This window comes from Equus asinus, chromosome 21 (assembly GCF_041296235.1).
Source record: "Equus asinus isolate D_3611 breed Donkey chromosome 21, EquAss-T2T_v2, whole genome shotgun sequence".
NCBI classification, from domain to species: domain Eukaryota; kingdom Metazoa; phylum Chordata; class Mammalia; order Perissodactyla; family Equidae; genus Equus; species Equus asinus.
In genome coordinates this window covers 54,858,722-54,873,133 of record NC_091810.1, presented here as the reverse complement: position 1 = coordinate 54,873,133, position 14,412 = coordinate 54,858,722, and the positions used below count along the sequence as shown (strand labels likewise).

Sequence of the window (14,412 nt, the reverse complement as noted above, 5' to 3'; positions counted from 1 at the left end):
GATGAGGCTGCCTGCCTCCTGGCCCAGGGTGCCTTGAGTCCCAACACTGAGGGTCTCAGAAGTGCCTGACGCCACATGGCTTTCCCAGCATCCTCCATTCCATGGCGCTAACCAGTCACGTTTCGGGTTCCAGGACGTTGTAGATAACAGCTCAGTTGGCAAGAACAGAAACCACTGCAGTGAACAAGGGACGCTGAAAAGGCAAACCACGCTCAGGTGCCACCCAGCCAGAGCCCTCTTCCTGCCAGGCGGTATCCTCAAGTAGAACTCTGATGCTCACAAGGGCCCCTTCCTGAGGCTTTCTCAAATCCCCAAATTTGAAAACACCTTATGGCATTTTATGTTCTAGACAAAATGCAGCAAAGTGAGCTGAGTGAGTTAAAATTTCAATTTCTATTACTGTTCTTGGAAAATAATTTTTATTTTGGCTGAAGCCTTTGCTGAAACAATTTCTTGAATTGCTTTTCTTATTTTCATGAGGGTGTGGAGAATTCATTTGGCTCATAGGTATCTGCCATCTCTACACGCTAATACTCTTTTCATTACTTTTTTTTTTTTTGAGGAAGACTGGCCCTGAGCTAACATCTGTGCCCATCTTCCTCTACTTTATACATGGGACGCCTACCACAGCATGGCTTGCCATGCGGTGCCACGTCTGCATCCGGGATCTGAACTGGCAAACCCCGGGCTGCCAAAGTGGAACTTAACCACTGCCACCAGGCCGCCCCCTCATTATTGTTTTTAAGGCTTGTATTTTCTGGGGTTCTTCTCCCTGTTTCTTTTCTCCCCCTGGACTGAGAGCCATCACTTTCTAAGACTCCGTTTGGTCTTCGTTTCTATCCCCAGCACTGGCTGTTGCCTTTGGCCAACAAGGAGGTTTCCATCACATCACAAGGTCAGTGTGTCTCTGAAGTTATGCTGTAGAAGCCAAGTGGCAGGACCTGGGTGGACAGCCTTGGACTCATTCGCTTGGGGTAAATGAGATTCAAATCTGAGCCTCAGGAGAACTTCAAATTACCCCCTGCCATGGGCTTTCAGCCCCCCTCCCTACCGTAAATCCCCCCAGGCCGAATCTCTGTGGTGTCTTTACAGGTTCAAAATGCTTTGCTCCAAATCTGCCAAGGAGAGCATTTGCTTGGGCAGGTTAAGGAAGGGTGAGGAGGACATGAAAGGAGATTTTCGTTTTCAAGAAGGACTTTTCTCTGAGCTCAAGTACCCACTGTATGGACCGCCATTTACAAGACTGAGCTGGCTTCTTGGACATAGCACCCCTTGAACTGCTGCAAGTCAAGACTGCGTGAAGCCACGGGAGGTTGTCGAAAGAGGCAGCGATAACCGCACAGAATCCCAGCTTCCTTTCCCAGGGTTAGCCCCTCCCCAAACTCACCTCTGCCTCCCAAGGCTCTGGAGCCTTCTCATCATTCTGTGGTGGAGTGAAAAGTACATGGGCTTTGGGAAAAATTCAAATCCTGCCTTGGCACTGATCAGCTGTGTGACCTTCAGCAAGGTGCTTCTCTAAATCTTAATTCCTGTCACTGTAAAGTCATCATATTAGTGCAAACTTCACTGGGTTTTGAGAGTGCCTGACGCGTGGTATGTGCTCAGTAAGTGGCTATTGTCAGTAGGATCTGCTGTATTCACCTCTTAGGTCAGATTATTCTGTTTCCTGGTGACATACTTGAGCTGAAGGGAACTTGGGCACCATCTGGTTCTGGAAGGAGCAGGAAGCATAGAACCTGCCTTGTTTTGAGATCAAGCCCTGGACCTAATTTGAGGATAACAGATTATTAGAAGGCTGCTTCTGATCCTACCCCTCAAATAGGCCCAGATTTGAGTGGGTCAAAAGGTGGCTTTTTCTTCTTGATATTCTTCTATTTAATAAAGTAGGACATGAGACACAATAAGGTTTTTTTCATTTTGAAAGAAAAATAAATGTAACCCCAAAACACTTTTATTTTCCCTCAATTTGCCCCAGTGCAGAAAGGCCGGTGTCTACCCTGGATCTCATTCAAGCCTCATTTTCCAGATGAACTGACCAGTCCCCAAAAGGCAAACCTCTTCTGAGAGCAGGGCCCACCCCTGAGGCCCAGCGAGTATTTCAGGATCAGGGCTGGAGCAGGGTCTCGGGTGGCAGCCCCTTCCCGGGGTGGCACAGCGATTAGGTCGCTGGCTCTGGAGCAGCCTGCCTGGGTCCAGGCCCTGCGGCTGCCCCTTTGCTGGCTGCTCTGTGAGCTTTGGGTCCCCCCCACCCCATTCTCTAGGCCTTTTTTCCCTCACCTGTAAAATGGGATAATACTACTAACACCGACCTCCTAAGACTGGCATGCGGATTCACTGAGTTAATAGAAGCGAAGTTCTTTTCTAACAGTCCCAGGCACATAGGGAACAGTGAATAAACATTAGCTATCATTCCTTTCATTGTTTTTTCCTCTTTTTCCTGGAAATTGGTGGGGCCAGAAATTACAAGGGTAAGAGTTCTTTCTTGCCTTGAAGTTGCTGATGTGGAAGGAAAATCACAACTCTGATGGAGCTGAGCAAGGTGGCCTGGCCGGGTGGTGGCTGAGGAGACAGGCAGCCTGGAATTCTGCCCACAGTGGGACAAACAGCTCCAGCCTCCCAGGACCCAGCAGATCCCACTGGGAGAGGGACGCTCTGTGCCTGGAGGAGGTCCTAACGAGCTGTGCTTGTCGCCTTTGGCCCCCAGAGGTCTGTGCCAGCTCAGCCCGTCCTGCCTGGGGCCTGACTCTGGGTTCAGCCAAGGGAAGCAGAGTTTGACCAGGTCTAGCCTGCAGCATTACTCACACGACTGGGACATGTGGTTTTAATCCAGCCCTCTGAAAATGTGTGTATGTATTCTTGCTTACCCCAGCCATGGTTTTGTTATGAAAAATTTTTAACTGATCTTTAAAAAATGGAACAGAGACTTCAAATTCCAAAATCTTTGTCAGTCTCACTCAAGAGTCTGAGTGGCGATGAGTCAGTGGTCAACCAGTGGGGGCTGTTTAAAAGAGGGCAGAGGTCACAGGGCAGAACGGTCACACCTTTAGCGATGACTCCAGAACCAGAGCCAAACTCAATTTTCATTACACACACACACACACACGTATACACACATCAGCACGTGGCTCCCTCTGCCCCTTCTCCCAGACAGAAAACTTTCACCGAGAAACACTTGACAAGTGCTTTGTAATTCCTTCTGTTTGGATGGGGAGAGGAACGCTGTGACCTCCACCTTCTCTCCATCTTCCCTCCCAGCGTGTTATCCCATCATCCACGGCAGTTTGGTGGAGGACCAGGTTTTTGTCATCTTTTTTGACATCTGGGAGTTGGAAAAAGACGGCTTTGCCTCTGTTCCTGCCAGTTGGTCCCTGTGCAGCAGCCAATGGGAATCCTAGTTGTGAAGCATGGGGATGTCAGGGTTCGGAGCAGGGCATTCTGGGAGGTGGTCTTGGGAAGGGAGAGCTAGTGCCAAAAAGTGAGGCAAAATCCTGACTGGATGTTCCCAAAGTAGAAGAGCCTTCCTTTCCCTGTGACCCTTTAGAAATGAGAAAAAGTCTCCTGCTGGCTGTTCTAGTACAAACTGTAATCAAGTCCTTTCCTCCAACTGTCCTTGTTTCTCAAACTGTCTCTGTGCAAAGGCGACCAGCTTGTGTTGGAATTTTTAAAAAAGTCTTTCTCAGAAGACCTCTCTGGTTCCCATTTGACAGAAGGTCCCTCCATGTCATCTTCCCATTCTATGGGGAAGCTGGTTAATGGGATATGTCTGTGACCAGGTTGCCCCATCATCATCATCACAGCCTGAGTTCCATGAAGCGACAGCCCTATGCCCTTACTAGTCAAGGGAAGGGCACTACCCTTAATTACTAAACTGCCTAACTCTTATCTGACCAAGGGTACACAGAGAGCCCAACAGAAATCACCCAAGGATCTGTACTAGTTGGCTTTTTCTGTGATAATGCTGCATAACAAACAACCTCACAATCTCGGTGGCTTACAGTGGATAGGCTGGACCCAGCAGTGGGGCTGGGTTGGCTCCAGGCTGGAGGTTGGGTTCAGGTCTGCTCCAGGCGCCTCACTCGGGGGTTGCTCCTCTCATGGAGGACAAGTTTGCAAGGAGGCAAGTCAGACCACACAAGTACATTTAAAGCCCCTAGTAGGACCTGGCATGTGTTATGTCCACTCACATTCCATTGGCAAAAGCAAGACGTGGCCAAGGTCAAGGACGATGGGTGGGGAAGTGTACTCCATCTTCTGTGAAACCATGGCAAGGCGAGGAGAAGGAAGAATTGTGAACAAATAATACCATCAATGACACTGTCTTCCACCCTGTGTGCAGGCAATGACAGGGATTTTGGTGGTGGCTCCTGTCCCCAGCCCAGCACAGCCCCCAGCTTCTTAGTGGGCTCTTTTGATCGCTGTTTTCCTGGCTTCCCTTCCCACAGTTGCTAGGGAGCCCAAACGTCGTTCTTGTCAGAGTCTCAGTCTTTTCCTTTTAGCCCCTTCACGCATTTCCCTCCTGGCTCCCACTCTTTCTCTCCTCCCCTTCCTGCATGCCTTGGAGCCAAACAATTCCTTCCTCTTCCATCCTGGATATCTTTAGATGGAGGCCTCTGCAGGACAAGACCTTTCTCACTGTCAAGGTGGCCTCCTCCTGGCTTACACTTGTGGTTTTATAATGAAAGGGTTTCTCTTTCTGCCTCTCCCTTGAGTTGTGCTCCCAAATATCTCCATTTTTTCACTCTGACATTACGATGTCCTAAAACCCAGGAAAGAGGGTGCGTATTTTTCAAATCCCAGAAAGGGAGAGGGTGTTCAGGAAGTGGAGGCAGAAAAATCCTGATCCCACCACTCGTTTAAATGTACTAAACCATGTAGTGGGCCCTTTACGTACTTCAGCTCCTATCTTTCCCATGCCAATCCTTGGAGGGAGGAATTATCTCGTTCTCCCCCATTTTATAACTGAGGAAATGGCGCAGAGAGGTTGTATAACTAGCCCGTTGTAACACAGCTCAGAAGGGCAGAAGGCAGTCTAGAACTCAGCTGTGTCTTCCCCAAAGCCCATGCCATGTGCTTTTCTGGCTACCCTCCTTTCCTCTCCTCTTCCGCTGCAGCTGTGGGTGGATGTGACTGTCGGGCCAGCGGGCATCTTCTCTGAGGAATTAAGGGGGAGTCTGGGTGAAAAGGTGGGAGTGGGGATTTGAGGACGGAAGAGACACAGCAGCTGTAGAACCAGACAGTGACGGTCACGCCACTCCTCTTTCCCTCTGGTCACCATCACGGCGGGGCAGAAGAGACTGTGTGTGTTTTGGGTGGTGAGAATTGGGAAGGTGGCGGGTTCAGCTGGCAAGTGTGCAGCGATGGGGTCAGTTAGGTTCCATCAGCGAACTTTCTAGTACCTCATGCATCATTTCTCTTTCTTCTTTCTCGAATGTACTCTTTACTATTCAGCTGAATATTTCTCTTCAGAGGATGTTTTTTTCAGTTTGATCAAAGCTGCTTTTCTTTCCCCGAAGCTTTACTTGGGTGGCCCTGCAGGCACATCTGCTCATGGCCGTTTTGAACCGTTGGTCTCTGCAGTGCTGCACAATTGCCAACTTTCCCCAGGTTGTCTGAAGCTAAGCAAGGTCGAGAGACGGATCAAAACAGTCTGTCTTCTCGAAACATTTTAAAAAGATGATTTATGTTTCCCTAGTGGTATCCAAAACTTGGAGAATACAGATTATGAATCCAACTTGAAAACATATTTTTTCTTTTCAGAAGGAAAAAAACCCCAAGCAGACCTCTTTGTCTATGGCCATTTCTCCTCTCTAGAAATCCCTACGGTTTTTCCTAGAGCTGCGTGTAGTGGATGTTCAGTATGGCTTTGTCTCTCCTAATAAAAATTGGAAATGATCTGAATATCCTTCCTGTAGAGGAACGGGTAAAGAGATTATGGCAATTCCCACTGTGAACTATTATGCAGCAGTTGACTAACTCTATATAGACAGATATGGAAAGAGCCTCAGGATGTATTGTTATGTTAACCAAAGCAAGTTGTGGAATAGTCCTTTATGCTAAAAAGAATGACCACGTGTAGTAGACTGAAAAATGGTCCCCCCAAAGATATCCATCTCCTGATCCCTGGACCCTGTGAAGGTTACCTTATTTGGAAAAAGGGTCTTTGCATATCTGACTAAGGTAAGGATCTTGAGATGGGAGGCATGGCCTGGATTATCCAAGTGGGCCCTAAATGTCATCACATACTCCTTATGAGAGGGAGGCAAAGAGAGATTTGATACACACAGAAGAGGAGGAGGCAATGTGACCACAAATTGGTGTGATGCAGCCACAAGCCAAGGAGTGCTAGCTGCCTCCAGAGGGAGCGTAACTCTGCTGACGCCTTGATTTGGGCTCAGTGAAATGGATGTTGAACACATTTCTGTTGTTTAAGCCACTGAGCCTGTGGTGATTTGCTATGGCAGTCACAGGAAACTAACTAATACACCATGACATGTGTATGTATGTCATCATGCAAGGAAAATAAACAGGTCTGGGGAGATGTACACCCCAACTGTTGACTGTGGCTCTCTCTGGGGAGGGGAAGAATAATGTTCACATTTTGCTTGGTTTTCTTAGTATTATTTGGGCTTTTCACAGTGCTTATCTATGTATGTATTACGTCTATGTATGCGTTAAGTAGTACTAAAGACCAAATTAAAAATATATCTATTTAGGACAAAAATTTAGAATCTCACTTCAAAAGTATCATCAGATAAAGGCATGTTAGGAAGTGACAAGGATGATCTATTTTGTGGAAAAGAGGCTCAGTCCCACTGGGGACCCTATGGGACCATATAGAATGCCTCTCAGAATTATCCCTCCAAAGGATGGAGGCTGGGCGTTTGTCCACTAACTTTCGTCCCCTTTGGCTGAGGGTTGTCAGCAAAGGTGTTAGTTTCCCCTGCGCCTCCCTGCAGAGCAGGCAGGAAAGCAGACAGTGGTTCCGGGGCTTGAGGTGGGAAGCTGGCAGCGCGCAGTGGGATTGTCCACTGTGAAGGCAACTGGAATCAGTCACAGGATACAAAAAGCATCTTCTATGGAGGGGGACTCCTGGAGCCCCAAGTAGGGAAGCACCCCAGAGACTGCAGGAGCCCTTCTTGCTATCACACTTACAGACCTATAGGCCAGGGAATGCTGTTTCCACCTCCCTCATAACCCTCTGATCTGAGGGCTCATTTCCTGTGTCCCAGGCACTGTGATAGTCTCAAGATACAATGGCAAGTGAGCCAGTGTCACCTTGTGGATCAACTCCATTGGGCGAGACAGACATTAAATGATCAAATACAGTGCAGACAGAAAGGGTTGTGCTCAGGGAGGAAGAGCATGTTATGCGAGCACATACCCAGGACATCCAACCCATTGAGGGGCCTCCATGGAAGGCTTCCCGGGGGAGGTGGTGTCTAAGCTGAGACCTAAAAAATGAGAACAGGGAGGAGGCGAATGTTTCAGATGGAGGGAAGGGCATGTGTAAAGGATGGAGATAGAGAGGGTCTGGACTTTCCAAGAACTGAAAGAAGTTCAGTATGGCTCAAGCACTTGAAGTATTTAGACATTTTCTTTCTTTTTTTTTAAGATTGGCACCTGAGCTAACATCTGTTGCCAATCTTTTTTTTTTTTCTTCTTCTTCTCCCCGAAGCCCCCCAGTACATAGCTGTATACTCTAGTTGTAGGTCCTTCTGGTTGTGCTATGTGGGACGCCACCTCAGCATGGCTTGATGAGCACTGCTAGGTCCGTGCCCAGGATCCGAACCGGTGAAACCCTGGGCTGCCAAAGCAGAGTACGTGAACTCAACCACTTGACCTTGGGGCCGGCCCTTAGACATTTTCTAAAGAGGCTTCAAAGGGTATGAGCCAGTGTGTGGAGAGTGGGTTGCAGAGGAGCAGGACCAATTAGGTGTCCTGGTACAGAGGATGGTGCCTGACTGGGCTCAGGTAGGCACAGAGGGTCCAATGAGAAATGAACTGATTCAAGAGATGTTTAGGAGGAAAAATCTGCAAGACTTGGATGTATGGGGCAGAGGAAAGGGTGGAATGAAGATCAGGCCCAGTTTTCTGGCTTGGGTATCGGAGTGGATGGTGCTACGTTTTAGCATATCAGAAACAGAAGGAGGGGCACATTTGGAGGAGGGGATGGTGAGTAAATTATAAAGTGGAGAACTTCTAGTGGGCCTAGCAGTCCCCTCTCCTCTCTCCGACTCCTAGAAATCTAACTGTGATAGGTGGGCCACCTCACTTCCTGCTCCACGACACTCTTCTAGGGGCTTCCAGGGTAGACTCTTGGGGGTCCTGAGTGGTCAGTACACCTGGAGGCTGCACTCAATTCACACAAAGCTGCTGAATAGATCTTGGAGAAATGTACAGAGGGAGCAAAACTCTTGGAATTCCCAGGGCTGTTTGGCTGCTGTGGCTCCTGACCACAGAAGTTGGAAAAGCTCAGTTATTCTGTGGGCTGGCCTCGTCTCTGCATTCTGTAAGGGCATGCTCCTTTCTTCTTAAAAATGTGCCACTGTGGGCTGCTACTATGACCGTGGCTGCATAAACTCTGCATTCTCGCTTCCCCTGAAAACCATCTGAAAGTGACAAAGAGAATGGAAGACAAAATACAAATTCCTTTTTCAGCTAAATCAAGAGACACACACCAAAATGCCTGAGAGCAGAATAAGAAACAGTCCATTTCATGCAGAAGCAGTGTTGGGAGAAATCAGAAAGAGTGGAGGAGAGAGCCCAGTGGTGGCAAAATGTCCATCTCTTCTTGTCTGCAAAAGAGGATGTGGAAATGGACGTGAGTTTAGTGGCCCAGAGGCCCAAGATGGTGAGAAAAGCAGAGGGGCCTGTGATGGATGAAGACCTTGCTCACAAACCAGGTTTGCAGGAAGGAGCCTGGCTGTGTGGCAGGTGAGAAGACAGCATCTGCATCATGAAAACCTGCTGACTTCAGATTCCACTCAGGCTCCTCTACAGGAACCTCTTTCAATTGACTGGTCCAACTCATACAATAAAAAGAGTTTGGCATCCAGACAGAGACACAGTAAGAGAAAAGGAGACAAGGAGCTGCCGAGTTGATGAACAGCCAGTCACCAGAAAATGTCACCCTGAAACAGGTGAAAATTTTGAGCAAGCATTTCACAATGAATTTTTAAAACAATGAAAATATACCTTCTATGAAGGAACAAAAGAGAAATGCAAGAATTCAAGGAAAAACGGTATAATAGCAGGAATAAATGAAATGAAAGATATAAGAATAAGTAGAAATGAACAGAAATAAGGTAGAAAGTAGAAAGTATACAAGGGGGAATAAATATTGGGTAAAACAATAAGCGAAATAGTGTATAGAACTAAAAGAAGTGAATGAAATGAAATGAAAATAGAAAGGATTAGAGGGAAGATGAAAGATATATAAGACAGACAAAGGAGATCCAACATACACATAATTGAAGAGCTTAAAGAAGAAAATAAAAATAAAATAGTGGAATGGAAAAAATTTAATATTTTGTCCAGGAAAACTTTGATGAAATAAAATATTTGTCTGCCTTTTATAATAGGGCATATCGCATGCCAAGAAAAATTGACCCAGAACAGTCAACACTGAGATTTATTCTAGCAACATTAGTAGACTTCAAAGGAAAAGCAAGATCATGTCACACCTTTAGGATGGCTATTTATCAAAAAGACAAGAGATAGCAAGTGCTGGTGAGAGTGTAGAGAAAAGGGAACCCTGGTGCACTGTCGGGGGGAATGTAAATTGGTGCAGCCACTATGGAAAACAGTATGGAGGTTCCTTGAAAAATTAAAAATAGAACTACCATATGATCCAGCAATCCTATTTCTGGGTACATATCTGAAGGAAATGAAGTCAGTATCCTGAAGAGATATCTGCACTCCCATGTACATTGGAGTATTATTCACAATAGCCAAGATATGGAGAAAACCTAAGTGTCCTTTGATGGATGCATGGATACAAAAATGCATCTATATACAATGCAATATTATTCAGCCATAAAAAAGAAGGAAATCTTGCCATTTGTGACAACATGGATGAACCTGGAGGGCACTGTGCTAAGTGAAATAAGCCAGAGAGAGAAAGACAAACACCGTATGGTATCGTTTATATGTAGAATCTAAAAAACAAAGTCAAACTCATAGAAACAGAGAGTAAAAAGGTGGTTGCCAGGGGCTGGGAGGTGGGGAAATGGGGAGATGTTGGTCAGTACAAACTTTCAGTTATAAGGTGAATAAGTTCTGAGGATCTAATAATGTACAGCATAGTGACTATAATTGATAATATTGTCTTGTATACTTGACATTTGTAAAGAGTAGATCTTAAGCATTCTCAATGTGTGCAAACAAGGTAACTATGTGAGGTGATGGCTGTGTTAATTAACTTGACTGTGGTAATCATTTCACAACGTACACATATATCAAGTCATCACACTGAATACTTTAAATGTATATAATTTTATTTGTCAATTATGCCTCCAATAAAGCTGGAAAAAAATGGGGTGGGGGGAAGAAAAAGAAAGAATCCTTAAGGCAGCAAGGCAGGGTAAGAGGCCAGTTTAATCTTCAATGTGTGCACAGCATCACTCAGTGCTGGAGAACAGTGGAGCAGGACCCACGGCTATTGTGAGAAAGAAGCGGTGACACAGTGTTTCAAGCCGAGCCAAACTTTCCTGCAGGCATGAATGCTATAGAAACATAGTTTTTAACATGCAAGAACTCAAAGAATATTGTTCCCATGAGCACTTCTTGAGAAAATTATGGCGTTTTAACTTCAGTCAAGCAAAAAATAATGGAAAGCTAGGGTAAAGAGGTTAGGAGTATGCAAAGAATATATTTAACTGAAGAACTAAGACCTGAGCAAATGTGAATGTTGTAGTAATGGAATAGATTGTATGAGTTTTATATTCTAACAATGTAGAAAGGGCCCAAATATAAAAATTTGGAAGGGGAATGAGGGACAAGGTGGGAGAAAGAGTAAACATGCTCTTCATGAATACTAGCTGGGGACCAAAGGATATCATTTACAGCTGACAGACACAGTAGAAATGTAAGCATATGTAAGTGCACAAAGGCAAACATAAAAATGATAATGCTAGCGATTAGAATGGAATGGCAGAGGAAGGGGAGGATGGGGAGGAGGACGTGGGCGAATGTTCTGGCTGCTCTTCATAGGGAGTAGGAGCTACTATTGAAAGAACGTGGCAGCGAAGGGCACATGATCATAAAGACAATCATAAGGACCCATCAAAATTTCCTAAGTATTGCAAGAAATATACACCACAAAACAAAGTGAAGGTAACGGAAAACAGAGGGCAAGATTTCAAAATTATAAATACAGAAAATATACCATAGAATATTATGGCAGAATAAAAGACTAAACGAGGATGGCAAATGGGCTAAACCCACCTCGTGAAAGAAGAACACAGCTGTTTGGGTGGAAGTGTGAGTGTGTGTAAGTGTGTGGGCATTTGTGTGTTATGTGTGCGTACGTGTGTATGCATGCTTATGTGTGTGTATCTATGTGTTTCAGTGTGTATATGTGTGTGCGTGTGTACATAGGTAGGTGTTATATATGCATGCATGGACCTGAGTGTATGTGTATGTATTTGTGTATGTGTTTCAGTGTGTGTGTGTGTGTGTGAGAGAGAGAGGCTAACCCTCTGCCCTGTGGTAGACCACAAAGGAACGCCCTGGGCAGGTTTGAAAACCATGTTCTAGCACACCTCCAGTAAGCAGGAGAGACATTCCAGATAAAGTCCAGATTTGAGGAGTCCAGGTTGTCTAGGGGATCCCACAATTTATGAGGAAAATATTCTCCAGGCTTGGTCACCTTGCCCTGTGGCCCCAGAAGCCTCAGCTGGAGTAGGGGTAAATTCAAAAGCTGCCCTCATCTGATCTTCCCACTGCTTATTCAGCTCACTGGTCCCCACCTCGTCCCACCCAGAGCAGGGTGTCCAGGCTAGGGGCTGCATGGCCCTGGGACACAGATCCACCTGCTGGCTCACAGCAGCACAGGCATCTTGGAGTCAGGCGAGAATCAGCTGGGAAGCAGATGGCAATCTTCCCCAATGCTTCCTCCCCCAGGAGCCGGGGGACTGTCATCTTAGGTGGTGCCTCCAGCCATGGCTGCAGGTCTTAGAACCAGGTGGACAGAGGGTGTTTCTTAGCCTTGGAGTTCATGTTGCCCTGGTGTTGACGCATCCTACTGGGTTTTGGGCGTGTCAGCCCACAGCTGTGAGGGAACCTTGGTTATTGCGGTCCCACTGCTCAGGGCTAGGAGGGTGATTGGGCCTCCTGGGGGTGACAGGGCAGCAGCAGAAAAGCTCACTCATTTCAGCCCCTCTTCTCCAAGAGCCTCCCTCAAGGGCTCAAATTGTCTTATGGGGTGGCGGTGGTCGTGGTGTGGGGTTCCTCTGGTCCAGCTTGGCTTTGCTGTGGATGCTCATCATGAGCAGTTGGGGCAGGGGAGGCCCAGAAGAGCCCACTGATAGCTCAATCCACCTCCAACTGTCCACCAAGAGCTGGAATCACTGGATATTGGGGCAAATCAGGAGGCATTGAAGATCATTCATCCAACGCCTTGTGGATGAGGATGCTGGTCCCAAGAGTGAGGTCACCCAGAGACTGCTGCCTGCTGACTCCCCGGCCAGTGCTCTTTCCACCACCATGCACCAGCACAAAGAGGGCTCAAGGGACTTGAGTGAGCCAGGCCCGGAGGTGCTAAGAGGGCGAGGATGGACAGGGGGGCCAGGACGGAGGAAGAGCCAGTGTGGAGGGACTGGAGGCAGGAGGGAGCATGGGAAGTTTTTAGGGCTGTGCTGTAACTGGGTTTTCCCACTTCCTTTTGATTCTCATATGATGCTCACTGTGCTGAGAAGAGAAATGTGTTTGGTTCCTGCAGAAACTGCCACTGGCCCAGAAAGAGGCTGAAGGCACAGACCGATGAGAGGATGCGTGAGGGGTCCGTTCCTCCAGGCCACATGGTTGGAGGGAGGGGAGGGCCGATGGGGACTGAAGGAGGGAGGAGAGGCTGTTCATCACCGAGGGAAGGGAACCCAACGGTTGTCTTAATTGGCCCTGTTGGTCTCTCGCACAGGATCAGCCTTGGTCCACAGCTCCAGCGCGGAGCCTCTCCAGAGGGAGAGTGGGTTCTGCACGGAGACTGCAGAGTCTCACAGGCTCCGGGCAGGAGCTGCAGCTGTCCCTGGACCAGGCTCAGAACCAGAACCAGGAGCTTTAGGAAGCTGGGCAAAGCGCTCCCTCCTGTTTGGGTTTCTGGTTTGTCTGCTGCTGTTTCTTCTCTTTCCATGTAAAATGGCCTTCAGTAGAATATGGCCACTGTTGTAATCTTTAGCGGGGCAGCCATGCACCCCTGCTGTCTAGGTCATGGGCAGAAAAGCGAACCTTGCTGACTTGCTACAAGCCTATGTTCCCAGGGAGGGTGGGGGCTGAGGAGCCATTTGGCCCAGCGTGGGTCAGGGTCCAGGATGGCCCTGTCAGCTCTGGTCAGCGGTCAGGGATCAGAGTACCTGGACAGATGTGGCTCCTGAGATGTTGTGGGGGATGGAGATGGCTCTTCAGTCTCACAGTTTCAGGGACTCCAACATACAGTGGCTCAAACATCTCTTGGCAACTCTGCTCCCATTTCGTCATACAGGCTCCCAAGCTCCTTCTTCTGGTGGCTCCATGGTGCCTGAGCATCAGAATTACCCGGAGAAGGTGTTAAAACACAGGTCACTGGGCCCCTGTTTCTGGTTGAATACTGGGGTGGTGCCTGAGAATTTTCCTTTCTGATGAGTTCTGAGGTGATGCTGATGCTGCTGGTCTAGAAACCATGTGTTGAAAAATGACTGCCCTGGGGTGTGTGCTTAACGACATGTGCAGAGCTGGTGCTGCCACATTCCTGTCCCAAGAGAGAAAGGCCAGGGTAGCCAACTTCCTTTTGAGCAAGCGGGGCAGGCAAAAGTGGCTCACTTGTACCATGGGCAAGACATGCGGCCACACCTGGCTGCAAGGGAGGCTGGGCAAAGTCATCTGTAGCTGGGCAGCTGTGGGCCCTGGAAAAGGGAAGGGCATGTTTGTGGGAGACAACGAGAGGTCTGCCAGAGTGGGCCTTGGGAATCACATGGACATGAAAAGAAAGGGCCAGCACTAGTGGTGGGGGACAGATGTGGAAAGAGACTCCTGTTGTGCTTGGTGATCACTGTCATAACGGCGGTTTGTTCCGGGGGAGAAGCCCAAGCCCACCTGCAGGCATCAGCCAAGGCTGCCCCAGAGGGCGGAGCAAGCCAAGCTTTGTAGCGGGAGACAGTTGGCTGTGCTTGCGCATTCCTCTCTTGAAGGCAGCTGGGTGTTGCTCCACCTAGGCTGTGT

General features: G+C 47.8%; 1 protein-coding gene across 2 annotated transcripts in view; it reads left to right on the top strand.

Annotated features, from left to right (window-relative positions):
- GASK1A (golgi associated kinase 1A) overlaps positions 1-14,412 on the top strand; it is a 57,927-nt gene that overhangs the window by 26,231 nt on the left and 17,284 nt on the right. The gene's annotated exons all lie outside the window — the stretch shown is intronic.